The sequence below is a fragment of the Lupinus angustifolius genome, chromosome LG19, assembly GCF_001865875.1.
Source record: "Lupinus angustifolius cultivar Tanjil chromosome LG19, LupAngTanjil_v1.0, whole genome shotgun sequence".
NCBI classification, from domain to species: Eukaryota; Viridiplantae; Streptophyta; class Magnoliopsida; order Fabales; family Fabaceae; genus Lupinus; species Lupinus angustifolius.
The window spans coordinates 888,820-904,534 of record NC_032027.1 but is presented as its reverse complement, the minus strand read 5'-3'; positions in this window follow the sequence as shown (position 1 = coordinate 904,534).

The following is a 15,715-nucleotide window of genomic DNA, read 5'->3' as shown; positions in this document are numbered from 1 at the left end:
AAAAGGAAAATGTTAAAAACTGATAAAGCTTTTGAATTTGGGAAGAAAACTGACAAAAAGACAATAACTCTGGTACATAGATAAGAACGATGTAATATACATGTACTGATAATGACAATATAAAAATTTATATATAGTTAATATATCTTTTATCATTCATTTTTTTTAAGTGAATAATATTATAATGACAGAATAAAAATCCCTTGCATTATGAATATATACATCTTTTTTTCTAAGGTAGATAATATTATCTTATCCTAGCTACACTGTTATTCCTACATCACTTTATAGTTATCATCACCAAATTGAAAGTGGTTGGTTACGTATGAATGAGATGAGTGACCCAATCTTCCCATATTGACTCTCTCTTGTAAATTATTAGATTGTAAAAAGTTGAAAGTGAAGTTGCAATGAAAACATCCCAATCATATGTGACTTTCTCTTTCTTAATTAATGCCCATGGAAATATTTTGGGTGGTGACATTTGTCACACCCGTGACCCAATCTTCTCACCTGAAATTATTGATGCGATAATAAATTATTTCATTTGACCAATAAAATTATGTTATATATCCTATTTAATTATTTTATATAAAAATATTTTCAAAACAAAATAAAACAATATATATATTATATTTTTATTAGTTGAATGACATAAATTATTTTTTTGTATAAGGAAGAAATGTCTTATTCTCAATTATTAATTGTCACTAACTCTTTTCTCCTTTCAAATATTTTTATATTATCAATGATATTCTCTCATATTATGTGTTAAGAATTAATCCATTTCAAATTATATGGTTATTCTTCCTATTTTCAGAGAACTTAGAGACGAATAACCATATTTTACTATAAAAATTCCATTTTTATTTAGATGATGAAATAGTTTTGGATTATTTTGAATATGGAATTAATAGCTTATTTTGGGTCACGCGTGTGACAAATGTCACCACCCAAAATATTTCCATGGGCATTAATTAAGAAAGAGAAAGTCACATATGATTGGGATGTTTTCAATGCAACTTCACTTTCAACTTTTTACAACCTATAATTTACAAGAGAGAGTCAATATGGGAAGATTGGGTCACTCATCTCATTCATACGTAACAAATCACTTTCAATTTGGTGATGATAACTATAAAGTGATGTAGGAATAACAGTGTAGCTAGGATAAGATAATATTATCTACCTTAGAAAAAAAGATGTATATATTCATAATGCAAGGGATTTTTATTCTGTCATTATAATATTATTCACTTAAAAAAAATGAATGATAAAAGATATATTAACTATATATAAATTTTTATATTGTCATTATCAGTACATGTATATTACATCGTTCTTATCTATGTACCAGAGTTATTGTCTTTTTGTCAGTTTTCTTCCCAAATTCAAAAGCTTTATCAGTTTTTAACATTTTCCTTTTGTTTTATTGTAAGATTCTTGTGGCGCTGGCAATAATTTAATGTTGAGTGGAATGTAATGAAGTGTTGCACTTGTAGGCATTCTTTACTTTTCATAAGTTCACGTGGTTGATCTGATTCTGACGTCACATGAGGCACACATGGAACATAGGTCCACATATATATCATGGTATGTATGTAGGTTCCACATATGTTTTTTGAGGCATTTGTTTTACTCTATGTACGAAAATATAATTGATCAGAAAAATATTTAATAATTACAATTTTAATTTAAATTATTATTTTAACCAATTAGAGATGATGATATATGAAATGGTACAAAAAGTGAGACAACAAATATGGCTAATTGTTAGTGAGAGGAAATACTTGTTACTACACCTGCTAAATTGAATGTCTGAAAGTTTAAGATTAAATGACATTAAAGTGCATGTGTGCCAAAAGCATCGTGGGACACCGGACACAATAATAAAAGTGTACAAAATTTGAAAGTGATTGTAATGGAATTCAACTAGTACATTAATGCAATTCAAACCAAAATCCAAGATATTATACTAGATGACAACCAAAAAGGGACTCATGTTTCAAAAGTATCAGCTTCTGTAAACTACCTTCATATATATCATATATTCATTTCTGCACAATTTCACGTAAGAAACATTTTAAAATATTGAAACGCACATCATTTCATTGAGAATATGAGCAACAAATTAATTATGGTAATTTAAATATTTTTTATCGGATGAACTAGTATTTTGAGATAATAATAATTATGTAGATTGTTCTATGTACTAGTTGGATTCCATTTCAATCACTTTCAAATTTTTTACACTTTTATTACTGTATCTGGAGTCCCACAATGCTTTTGGCACACATGCACTTTAATGTCATTTAATATTAAACTTTTAGACATTCAATTTAGCAGGTGTAGCAACAAATTAAATCAAAAACACTTTTAATTAAGAGAACATTGTCACTTGATTATTTTAGTAGATAAATAAAAGTCAGTACATCTTTTCATCTTATCCCTTATTGTATTATTTTCATAATCAATAAGTCAATTGTCTAATGAATGACAATATGCTAATAAAACACATTTACCTGAGCAAAGAAATTACCAAATTAGAAAATCTTAGTACCTTCTCATTGACGACACTGCCATTTACACCTTCACTCTTGGCAATTAATTTCAAAGGGTAACTAAGAGCTCATTTAACAATATCTGCTCCAACCTGCAGGACATCCAATGTTGTAATTTAGAGGCCATAATCCGTTGTAAAACTCAGTATTAAACATTATAGTTTTTTTTGTCAGCAAGCAATTGTTAGTATATTAGTATTTTGTTGGGGTGAGACTTCACCCTCAACCTCTTACACCCTACCATCTAACCACCTTATAACTCCATTTTTTGTTGATGGTGAGACTCAAACCCACAACATCCTGCACCCCATTCCTTACGACCACCCTCTTCACTAGCAGACCACATCATAGTCATAAAACAACTCACTGAGGAAAATCTAAAGCACCCAAAACAAAAATATCTTCAGATTCAAGAAACTTGTCTAGAAATCAAATAAATTACTCACTTTTTCCTCATCATTATCAAGGGTATCCTTGATTGCATCCACCTTTGATGCAAGTCTCAGCAGTGTACACTCGCCACCAACTACAATACATTCCTCAACAGCTTCCTGAAAGCCAACAACAACATTAACTCGTGGAAACAGAACCTACAAACAAGAAAATGTCACCTTTGTTGCATGTGTGTGACCTTGGATGTTGAACCTTTGTTGTACCTCACTAGGCACTGCATCTTCACCCACCTAAAAATGTCACTAAATTGTACCAAAAGATATCAATAGATGGATATATATATATATATATATATATATATATATATATATATATATATATATATATATATATATATATATATATATATATATATATATATATATATATATATATATATATATATATATATATATATATATATATATATATATATAATCAGGTTATAATCAAGATGGACTTACAACTACAACAACATGAAATAATGAAATTATAGAAATACCCATATCAGATGAGGAAAAGACCAACTTGCCCATTGATTGAAACTCATTCCCATGCAAGTGCAATGGGCATTCTTGTAAATAAAAAATGGAATGAGTTTCATGTTGAAGTTAAAAAGCAATACCAAAAGAAAGTTGGAGCTTCAACATTTTGTAGCTTTCATACATTATGATTGAGGATTTAATATATATGTAAATATTTTTTACACTGTCAGTAAATCATTCATCATTGATTTATTAATTACCATTGACTCTCAAAGAAAAGTAATACATGATGTGTTGACAATGTAAAAAACTTAATACATGATGTGTTGTCAATGTCCAGATATTTAATTCTATGATTAATATGCATATTTTTAATAAAGTTAATGGAATGTATTTAAAATAAAGTTAGATTCCATAATGTACTTACTTTTGTCTGTTTGTTTCTATGCTTCTCTTTCTTTTTCAAATACTTTAATAAATATAAGTGTTTGTCCAAATAATGGTGCCTTCTCTCTCATTTTATTTATAACCTAAAAAGTTGTGTCTTTCATTATCCACTTTTGTTGCAGAACTAGATGGTGTTGCATTGCATGCTTTCCATTTTATTTATAATCTTAAAAGTTGTGTCTTCTATGTCTTCATTATCTTTCACATGGATTCGCCTCTCTCAGTCTGAACTGTTACAGTGCTTGTGGGTCATGTTCTTTGGATGTGCCATTTATTTAGACATTATTTGATTGAAGCACATGGCATAGATATTTAGGTACTCTAGACTTGGCTATGTGTTCTATGTTGAATAGAGTGTAACATGAATTTAGAAATTTTGGACTAGTTTGGAGTGATTCCTATGTGCCAATGTACATAGCCTAAGGGAGGAAAATATAACTATTATTGTACAAAATTTGAAAGTGATTGAAATGAAATCCAACTAGTACATAGAACAATACATAATTATTATTATCTCAAAATACTAGTTCATCCGATAAAAAATATTTAAATTACCATAATTAATTTGTTGCTCATATTCTCAATGAAATGATGTGAGTTTCAATATTTTAAAATGTTTCTTACGTGAAATTGTGCAGAAATGAATATTAGTGAATTGGAGATGTTGATATATGCACATTTCTGAATCAAAGGTGATAGAGGGATGTGGCATGGAATTTAGTGAGAGTATTAGTGAATTGTTGATGCTTAAGGGAGATAGAGGGTTGAACGGTTGGAATTGTTTGATGAAAGAACCACATCTTATAAAAAGGGTTCATTTGGAATACTTGAAGCCTCTATTGGAAGCTATGCAGCTTATCTTGGGAATGTCCCATAATACAAGTGTAGAATTGTTCAAGGGCCAAGACTAGTGCTTATGGAAATTAAGAGGATGACCACTTTCACTTAAAATTTGACACACAAGTATCGTATCTTCTTTTCCTTTATGCTTAAATTTTTATTTTCATACTTACACAATATCATTTTAATGTTAATAAAGAATCAATCTCTCATAATTCCAAGATGGTAATTAGTAATACATGGATCCCATTATCAATAATATAAAAATATAGGTCATAATTATCAATTAACAAATGTGGATATTTATCAAATATATTTTGACACCCAAACAAATATTATAAAAAATGGAATTTTTATAGGAATGTTATGGTTCGAGTTTTCTTTAACTTCTCTGGAAATGAGAAGAAGATCTACGACCAACACTTCCTCTAAGCTATTAATTCCATATTCAAAATAATCCAAAATTATTTCATCATCTAAATAAAAATGGAATTTTTATAGTAAAATATGGTTCGTTGTCTCCAACTTCTCTGAAAATAGGAAGAAGGTCTGTGACCAAGACCGTCTCTAAGCTATTAATTATTTAAATAATTCAAAATCATCTTATCACTTAATTAAATATGAAATTTTAATAGTATTGTCATTGTTTGAGTTGTCTCTAACTTCCCTGAAAATGGGAAGAAGATCTACGACCAACATCATCTCTAAGCTATTAATTTCGTTGAATTAAAACAGTCATATACTAAATATTTCAAAATCCACAAAATGAACTCCACCAACTCTATCAATACAAAATCGACATTTTCAAATCAATAACATTCAACTAAACCAATCAAACAACCTTCGAACTAGAACTTCATTGTCTTGATTATCCTATTGCACTCAGGGTTACATAGGAGTGAGATAAACTCTTATCAAACACAAGAATAAAAAATAGGGAATGGAGTATCACCTGGTATAAGGAGATAAGTTATCTTCTTCTGTCAGTGAAATCATGACATGTGTTATGTTTCTTCATTTCCTATAAAAATATTTTAAAAAATAAACAAAATAGCACACATGTCACAATTTTACTGCCAAGAGGAAATAAGTTATCTTCTGATATGAGGAGATTCATTATTCTCTAAAAAATAATATATTTTGTTTTGATAGTTAAATTTCTAATAAATAATTTTTAAGCGTATAAAAGTCCATGTGATTAGCAAGGGTACCATTTTATTATGGGCGAACTTAGTGCTAGTACCTTCCCCAATCTGTAATCGACTCTCAAGCTCAAAAATCAAGTTCAAAAGACCAAATTATCCTAATTGGGCTTATTAGAGAGTTTTTCACGTTTTAACGTAAAAAAAGTAGTGGCGACTACAAATTAATTGAAAGAGATAAAAATCGAGTTCGCATCTTCTTAAGTCGTAAAGTCGATCTTCCGACCGAAAAGCGGGTTGCGACATTGACTATGACTTTGAAGAGACCAGTCCAAACATTTGACAAATTTGAGGTCAATCTGTCCACATCTTCGACCTTCTTCAAACTGACAAAACCGAATCTCCCCATTTTTAATAAAATAATATAAATTATCTCTCCCTTTTTTAAACCTACACAAACAATCTCTAATTATATACGTACATTATACTAAGTACCTATGTAGGAGAGATAAGTGTAATTTCTTAAACAAAAAATAATGAGAGTGTAATTAAGCTAGACAAAATATGCTATATTATGAAGACAAGTCCAAATATTATAAGGGTAGATGTCTATTCATTATTTTGGTTAGTTACAATATAGCTTAAGAGTGATTTAAATATCTCATCTAGATTAATGATGTAGTTTGTAACGAAACAAAAATAATGAATAGATATTAACTCTTATATTATTTGGACTTGTCTTCACAATATACCCTATTTTGTTTGTCATAATTACACTCATCATCATTTTTTTGTTTAATAAATTATATTTATCTCTCCTACAGTGGTAGTTGATGTAATATATATATACATAATTAAGGATGATTTGTATAAGTTTTAAACAATGAATGAGTGATTTATATAATTTTACTAAAACTCAGGGATATCAACTTAATTTACTCTAAAAATATTTTCCCTTAATCAATACCTACCTTAAGGACAATTGAATACCAAGTTTACGAGGCTCAGTTTGGCCCATAAAATTGGAGCTATAATTTTGAAATTGGAATGGATGAAATCATAAATTCTATGTTTGAATTATGTAAAAAATAAAGTATAGTATAAAATTATAATTCGAAATTCATTTCTCAAAAATTGGTGGTATCAATGATAATGAAGGTGACAATCGAGGCATGTCAATTGCCATGATTTACTTGTAGTTAGGATATAATGTTGTTGGTTTCAATGTGAATATTAAAAACCATGGTGATTCTAGCAATGGTGAAAGTGGATATCACAAAATCAATAATGGTGGGGGTTGTTGGTGGTAGTGGCGTAGGCGAATCACAACAATGGTGGCGACAAAGATATCGGTGATTGTGATGAAAAAATCTAGAGCAACAACAATGGTGCTATATTGTTTTTCTCCTTTAATATAATCAAATATATTGTCAGTTGATGAATTACAGTCCTTAGGGTGAAGCAATATTAGATAAAAATGTTTAGTAGTGAGGGCAAGATAATATCCAAGTACCAATATTTATGCTGTGATGGAAAAAAAATGTAATACAAACATAAATATGTAGGAAAAAAAGTTGGGGCATATTACTATACTTTAATACACTAAGAGAGAGTAAAATACTGGTGCCATCATCCCAATACATCCACTCTTCCCTACCATCCAAATTCAATACCTTAGGTTAATGTTTAGGAAAAAAAATAAGTTAACATTGAAAAACAAAAAAATATTTCCTTATTTTATTAAATACACTATTTTTCACTATTAACTTCCTTTATGTGAACTTCTTAAAAGAAATATAGAAAAACTATAAATATCAATTGTTATATTCAGAGTAAAGATTTTTTAGCACATACAAAATAAAAAGAATATGTGTCTTTTTATGCACTTTAAATTAGTTATTTCCTAAGTAAGGTACGTATTATTTCAATAACCATGACTTTTATTACCCAACAATAGTAAGAAAATAATCTTGTAATAGATAATATGTTAAAATATAATATTGTTGTGGGAAATGTCAAGACTTTTGACATAAAGTTATCTCTTTATTTGATTCAATAATACAATTTAAAATTCTTTACACCGTCAATACATTATTTTAAATAATATAATGATAGTTTAAAAAACTCTTACATTATGAATTGATAACTTGTTCTCTTTAATATTAATTGTCTTATAATTAAGACAATTTCAAACACATCTTGGACTATTTTGGAAGTCAGTAACTAAAGCTTGTCTACTAAATTCCCCAGCTCTAAATTCAAGCTTGTCTTTAATACGAATCACTTTGTCAACATTTAACAATTTATATATTACCTTCGCCTTATCTCCTTTTACATTAGTTGTTACGTTCACCTTAACTCCTTGCAAGTTAAATAAAGTATCTGTCTTGATGACAAATGTTATGGATGGATCAAACTTCAAGCCATGTTCTTCGACAGTGCAAGAACCTTTTAGATCGATAGTGTATTTGTTGGAGAGGTTAGAGACATGGACAGTTGCACCTAAGGGAAGAATCCCTCTTGGGAGGTTGTTGTTCTCAAGGACTTTATATGGGTTTAGATAGACAATGGGGCTTCCAGGTACGTTAGACAATGATGGAGTTGTGAAGTAGGTTAACAACAATATTATGGAGCATATGATTGAAATCCAAGAGATAGGTTTTGATTGAAAATTGGCACCCATTGAGCTTATGTTAAGTATGATTAACAAAAATGTGTGTTTTCAATGCTTACCCACAATGCTTATTTATATTGAAGAAATGTATGAGGATATTTGAATAGAAAACATTTTTAATTAATAAAAATTAAGAATCATATATTACAATTTTAAAATGTTAAAATAACAATTATACTACATTATTATATTATTAAAAATCTATATAGTTTAATCGACTTGTGACTATTAATAATGTTATTGAATTTTGTGTGTTATCTAATAAGCATTACTTTATATTATTTAACCTAAAAGAATGAAATTATTTTCTCTTCATTCTTGGAATCTTTTCTGTGCTTGATTTCCTAGATTTTGTTTCTTTTTTGTGGAGTGAATTTTACACCCTTTTAATTGTCTTCTTGGTTATAACATTTAATTGTGTATATGAATTGAAGTATCATTTGTTCTCCTAACCGCTTTAATTTATATTATTGAATTCAATTGCTCATAAAAAACCTAAATTAATGAATGGTACAATATTTTAGGCAAAATATTACTTACCCCTAGACTATATTCATTTTCTCAATATTATCAATGTATTTATTTTAATTAACAAATTCAAAAAAGAAACATTGTTTTTCTATCTTAAAAAATAATAAACATATGAAGGAATAATTAATTTGAATTAGGGATAGGAAAGTTATAAGTTGTTTTTGAAATTTTAAAATACGAGATAACAATCTTATCTATTAAAAAATGGCACATTATATATCTGTAAATCTATAATGTTCAACTATAAGTAAACCCATTGACCTTTATCTGAAAAACACAAGATTAACTCAATGAAATAGTTCAAAATTCCTGTTGTCACTCTTTTTCCTCTTCATCATTTTGATGATGTTTCTTTAATCATAATCACAAGGTGTGCTAAATGACATATACATTTTATTTTTATGCATTTTTATTTATTTGATTTATTTTAATTAATTAAATTCTCAATTTATAAAAATATTAATGATATTTATTTTTTTATCATCATATAAATAAAATTCATTTTATTATTATTTTTATATAAATGATGATAATAAATTCTTAAACAAATAATTTAGTAATAAATAATGTTTTTAAATAAATATAAATTAATTTACCATGTTCAGAAATAATAAATATTTTATGTATAAGAGTAAATTAACTAATACTCCTAAGTTTTAATAAAATTACGTAGACCACCCCTCCTTTTTTTGCACCTACAAAAAACTCTTATTTTTATACATTCACTATACTGACTATCTCTGTATGATAAATAAGTATGATCTTTTAAATAAAAATGGATGATAAGTGTAATTAAGTTAAACATAATATGATATGTTATAGAGACAAATTCAAATACTATATGAGTCAATACATTTTAATTATTTTTTGTTCATTATAAGATGTATAAATAATTCTAAAGATATATTTAAATCACTCTTATACTATACTCTAACGAACAAAAATAATGAAAATGTATTGACTTGTCTGTTATTTATTGTTATTCACTTATTTGTACAATATACAATATTTTCTTTAACTTAATTACACTTATCATTCTTTTTTTCAAAAAATCACTTATTTCTCACATAAGGATGTTGAAGGTAAGATATGTACAAAATTAGGGGTTTGTTTGTATGTGTAAAAAATGGAGAGATGATATGTGTAGTTTTACTAAAACTAAGGGGTGTCAGTGTAATTTACTCTATTTAAAATTAAGTAAATAATATTTAAATTTTAAATTTCCTTTTTTTATATAAAAATGATAAATATTATCTTTTAATAATTGACTAAGTAATAATAATTAAATAATGAAAAGTAAACGACAATAACAACAAATATATTCTTTAATAATAAAGAACGTATGAAAATCAAATAAGCATGAATAATTTATTAATTAATTTGAAAAAATATGAAAAATGACCATTACATTATTGATGGAGGAAGGATCACGATTATTAACACTAGAGGAACTTCAAAATCGAATATCCAAGACAAATACTCAGTTGCTTCTTTGTATGTCTTGTTTGAGTCTACCTAACTTGTTCTCTAGTTTTGATATGACAAAACTGATTGAATTTGTCAAGTTTTATCCACATGATTTTTTGTTCAACTGATTTTATGATGTTTGATAATCAACTTGAGATGTATATCATTGATATGTTTAATATTGTGGAATTTTTTTGGTACATCGGAAATAAAAGAGAACAAACTAGTCAGAGGGGCAACGATCAAGATGAAGCCGCATTTGACACTCCAAGGGAGTCGTACTCCTCACCATAAGATTAACAGATGAGTGAGATCCATTCTTAGCTAGAGAATCAACCACACTATTAGCTTCACGGTCTATATGCTTAATAACGACAACCCAATCCAGAGCAATCCACGCTCGAATCTTCCTCACCACTTACAAAATACTGTGGAATTTGGTTATTTGAAATGAATAAATAATCTTAAGATAAGTTGATTGGAGGTGGAAAACACATTGTTTCTCATTAATTTATCTTATTTTGATGTTAACAATACAATTTTAAAAAGAGTTTTTCCAACTATGAAAATTGTAAAAGATAGATTGTGTAATCGAATGAAAGATGCATGAATGAATAATTATCTAGAGACTTAAAATTGATGAGAAGTGTTCAACAACGAAGTAAATATATTTCAACAATTTCAAAATATGAAATCACATAGAGATTAGTTATGAAATATATATTTTATTTGAATAAATATATTTAAATTTTGACATCAATATTATCATTTTTTTAATTGATGATATTTATTATTTTAATTTAAACCTATGTTGCACACCCTACCTCTAAATCCTAGAATCGTCACTGTCGACCCATATTCTAATTTTATAATATCAATTATTCAAGTTTTATATATTTTATTTTGGAGATTTATAATATCTATTTTGTATTGAATGTATTTTATATTGTATTTTTTATTGGGTGTACTATAATTAAAAAATTTATTTTATTATAATGTTCAACTTAAGGTGAAAGAAAATGTTATTATGTTAGTGGTAGTTATATATAATTATATAGTTTTTTTTTGTAGAAATTAAAAAGTGTTGATGGCAAAATAGGAAAGTAAAATTACACCATAGTGGTAGTTACGTTATTTCATGTTTTGACTTTATATATACAAGCGTGTTGGTAGTCACTCTGTGTCTGTCAACCCGCATTTTTTATTTTTTAGTATTGAACATTTAATTTTTATATATTTCATTTTAGAAAATTATGTCATTTTTTTGTACATAATATTATAATTTTTTGATAAAAAATATAAAAATGAATTTTGATATTATTAAAAAGTGCATAGTTTGATATATTTAGTCGATGTAACTTCATCTAACATCCATTTATATTTTTTATTGTTTCGAAATACATTGTAATAATTATTAATTATAAGGAAAATATAACTAAGTGAAAATTATGTCATGTAGGTGGTTATAATATGTTTTCGATTTATATAACTAGTGTGTACAGACACTTCGTGCCTCCCGGTCAATATTGCATGGTCTACATATTTAATTTTTATATATTTCATTTTTTATAATTAGAATATATTTGTTGTATTCAGTGTACTTTATATTATAATTTTTGTGTGTTTATGATAATGTTTAGTCTAAGGTGAGAGATATGGTTAATTAATGTGTTGGTGGTGTTAATTATAATTATATGGCTTTTGAAAAAATTAAATAATATGAATGACAAAATATGAAGTGAAAATTACACCATGGTGAAAGTTACACCATGTTTTCTCTTTATATATAGTAAAATATAGATTATAAATTATAGATATAGATATGGATATGCAACTTATAATTAATGCGTTTAAGGTGGTTATATATGATTATATGGTTTTTTAAATTAAAAAATTGAAGGAGAAAATATGAATATATAAATTATATCATTGTAGTGGTTACACGATGTTTTGACTTTATATATAGTATAGATAAATATAAATATGCAACTTATCATTAATGTGTTTAAGGTGACTATATAGGATTATATGGTTTTTTAAATTAAAAAATTGAAGGGCAAAATATGAATATATAAATTATTACATGGTAGTGATTACACCATGTTTTGACTTTATATATAGTATAGATAATGTATTTAAGGTGATTATATAGGATTATATGGTTTTTTTAAATTAAAAAATTAAAGGGCAAAATATGAATATATAAATTATATCATCGTAGTGATTACACCATGTTTTGACTTTATATATAGTATAGATATTTTCGTCAACTCTTCCTTTCAACAGTCGATTTTTGCTCATTTTTTATTTATTTGATTTAATGAATTTTTCTAATTTAAAAAAATAAAAATCAATACTTCTTTTTTATCATCATAAAATTAAAAAAAAAATTAATATTTATTTCTTCCAAATGATAATAAACAATTCTCAACCAATTAATATAATGATTTTGTTGTTTTTATAAATAATAGTAAATAACGTTTTTTAATTAAATAATAATTAGTTTAACTTTTTCTTAAATGATAAATACTTTATTATACAATTAAATAGGAAATAATTAATTTAGATTTCTTTTTCTTATAAATAATAATATCATATTATAGTTTAATAATTGATAAAATTGTAAAAAATATGTTTTTTAATGATAAAGAAATCGTTTTTAAAAGTAGAAATCATTTTTAATGAATAAAAAAATAAAATTATATATTTTTGAGAATATAAAATTATTTATTTTTTGTATTTTCAAATAATGATTACATTATATTATTTAACTTAAACGAAATAATATAATTTATCTTCGCTATTTGAACCGTCTCCATGTTCACTTCACTCTATTGTGGAGTAAACTTTATACTGTTTTAGTTATCTTCTTGATTGTAACATTTAATTGCTTATGTGAATAGTAGTACAACTTGTTCTCCTAATCATTTTTATTTATATTATTGAATTCCTTTGTTAATAAAAAAACTAAATGATTGAATTGTACAAATTTTTAGGCAAAAATTCACTTTTGTCCCTCAACTATATTTATTTTCTCAATTTAGTGTGTTGAATAAGCATGGAGTCTTGATTGAGGGTTTGTTGGGTTCTTATTATTAATGAAGTAATCCATTTCTATTTCCCTACTCTCTTCTCACCATCTTCTATCTTTTCTATTTATATCTATACTATATATCTATATATCTATATCTATACTATATATAAAGCCAAAACATAATATAACTTGTCTTATGGTGTAATTTTCACTTCTCTTTTTACCCTTAACATTATTTAATTTTAAAAAAAAAACCATATAATCCTAAGCAACCACCAAACACATTAATTAAACAAATTTCTCACCTTAAATTAAACATTATCATAAAACACAAAAATATAATATAAAATACACCAAACACAACAAATACATTCTAATTCTAGAAATGAAATATATAAAAATTGAATATGTAGTATCATGTAATATTCACCGGCCGGCACGAAGTGTTTGTACACATTAGTACCATATATAAAGCCAAAACATGGTTTAACCACCACTATGGTATAATTTATATATTCCTATTTTACTCTTCAATATTTAATTTAAAAAAAATCCTATATAACCACCTCAAACACATTAATTATAAGTTCCATATTCTAATAAAGACAAACAAATATATAATATAAAGTAAATACAATACATTCTAATAAAGACAAAAAAATAATATAAAGTAATTACAATACAAAAATACATTTTAATTATACAAAAAAATAATCACTTAATACTTTAAAATAAGAATGTAGACGACATACACTCGATAGAAGTTCGTCGGACACTAGTATAATTTTTAATTATATCTATATCTATACTATATATAAAGCCAAAACTTTAAATAACTCCTCTCATAGTATAATTTTCACTTCCTGTTTTACCCTTAACATTGTTTAATTTTTACAAAAAGACACATATAATCCTAAGCAACCACCAAACACATTAATTAAACACATTTCTCACCTTAAATTAAACATTATCATAAACACGTAAAAATATAATATAAAGTACACCAAACACAACAATTACATTCTAATTCTAAAAATGAAATATATAAAATTGAATATTTAGTATCATGCAATATTCACCGACTGACACGAAGTGACTATACACACTAGTACTATATATAAAGCCAAAACATGGTGTAACCACCACCATGGTGTAATTTATATATTCCTATTTTGCTTTTCAATTTTTTTAATTTTAGAAAAACCATATAATCCTATATAATCACCTCAAACACATTAATTATAAGTTGCATATTCTAATAAAGACAAAAAATATAATATAAAGTAAATACAATACATTCTAATAAAGACAAAAAAAAGAATATAAAGTAAATACAATACAAAAATATATTTTTATTATACAAATGAAATATATAAAAATTAATCACTTAATACTTTAAATAAGAATGTAGCAAACACACACTTGACAAAAGTTCGTCGCACACTAGTATAATTTTTAATTATATCTATATCTATACTATATATAAAGCCAAAACATGGTGTAACCACCACCATGACATAATTTTTATATTCCTATTTTGCCCTTCAAAATTTTAATTTAAAAAAAACCATATAATCCTATATAACCACCTCAAATATATTAACTATAAGTTGCATATCTTCTATATCTATACTATATATAAAGTCAAAACATGGTGTAACCACCACCATGACACAATTTCTATATTCCTATTTTGCCCTTCAAAAATATAAGTTATACTTTCATCTTTATATATACTTATACTACTAAACATTTATTTCATATGTAATAACTTCTAATTTCTTCTTTATATATACTTATACCAATAAACATTTATTTCATATTTTATAACTTCTAATTTTATCTTTACTAGCATGTTGATAGGCACTACCGTGCCTGTCAACCCACTTTCCTATTGTTTGTAATGTGTATGTATTCTACATATTAAGTTGTATTATATATTGTAATTTGCAGTTGAATATATATTCGTTTGAGGTAATTATATTTATTTAAATAAGAGTACTATATCACTTATTTGAACATTGAGGCTTAATATTAATATTAAATTAAGATCTTACAATTACAATATCACTCAATTACAACACTCGAATAAACACAATTAA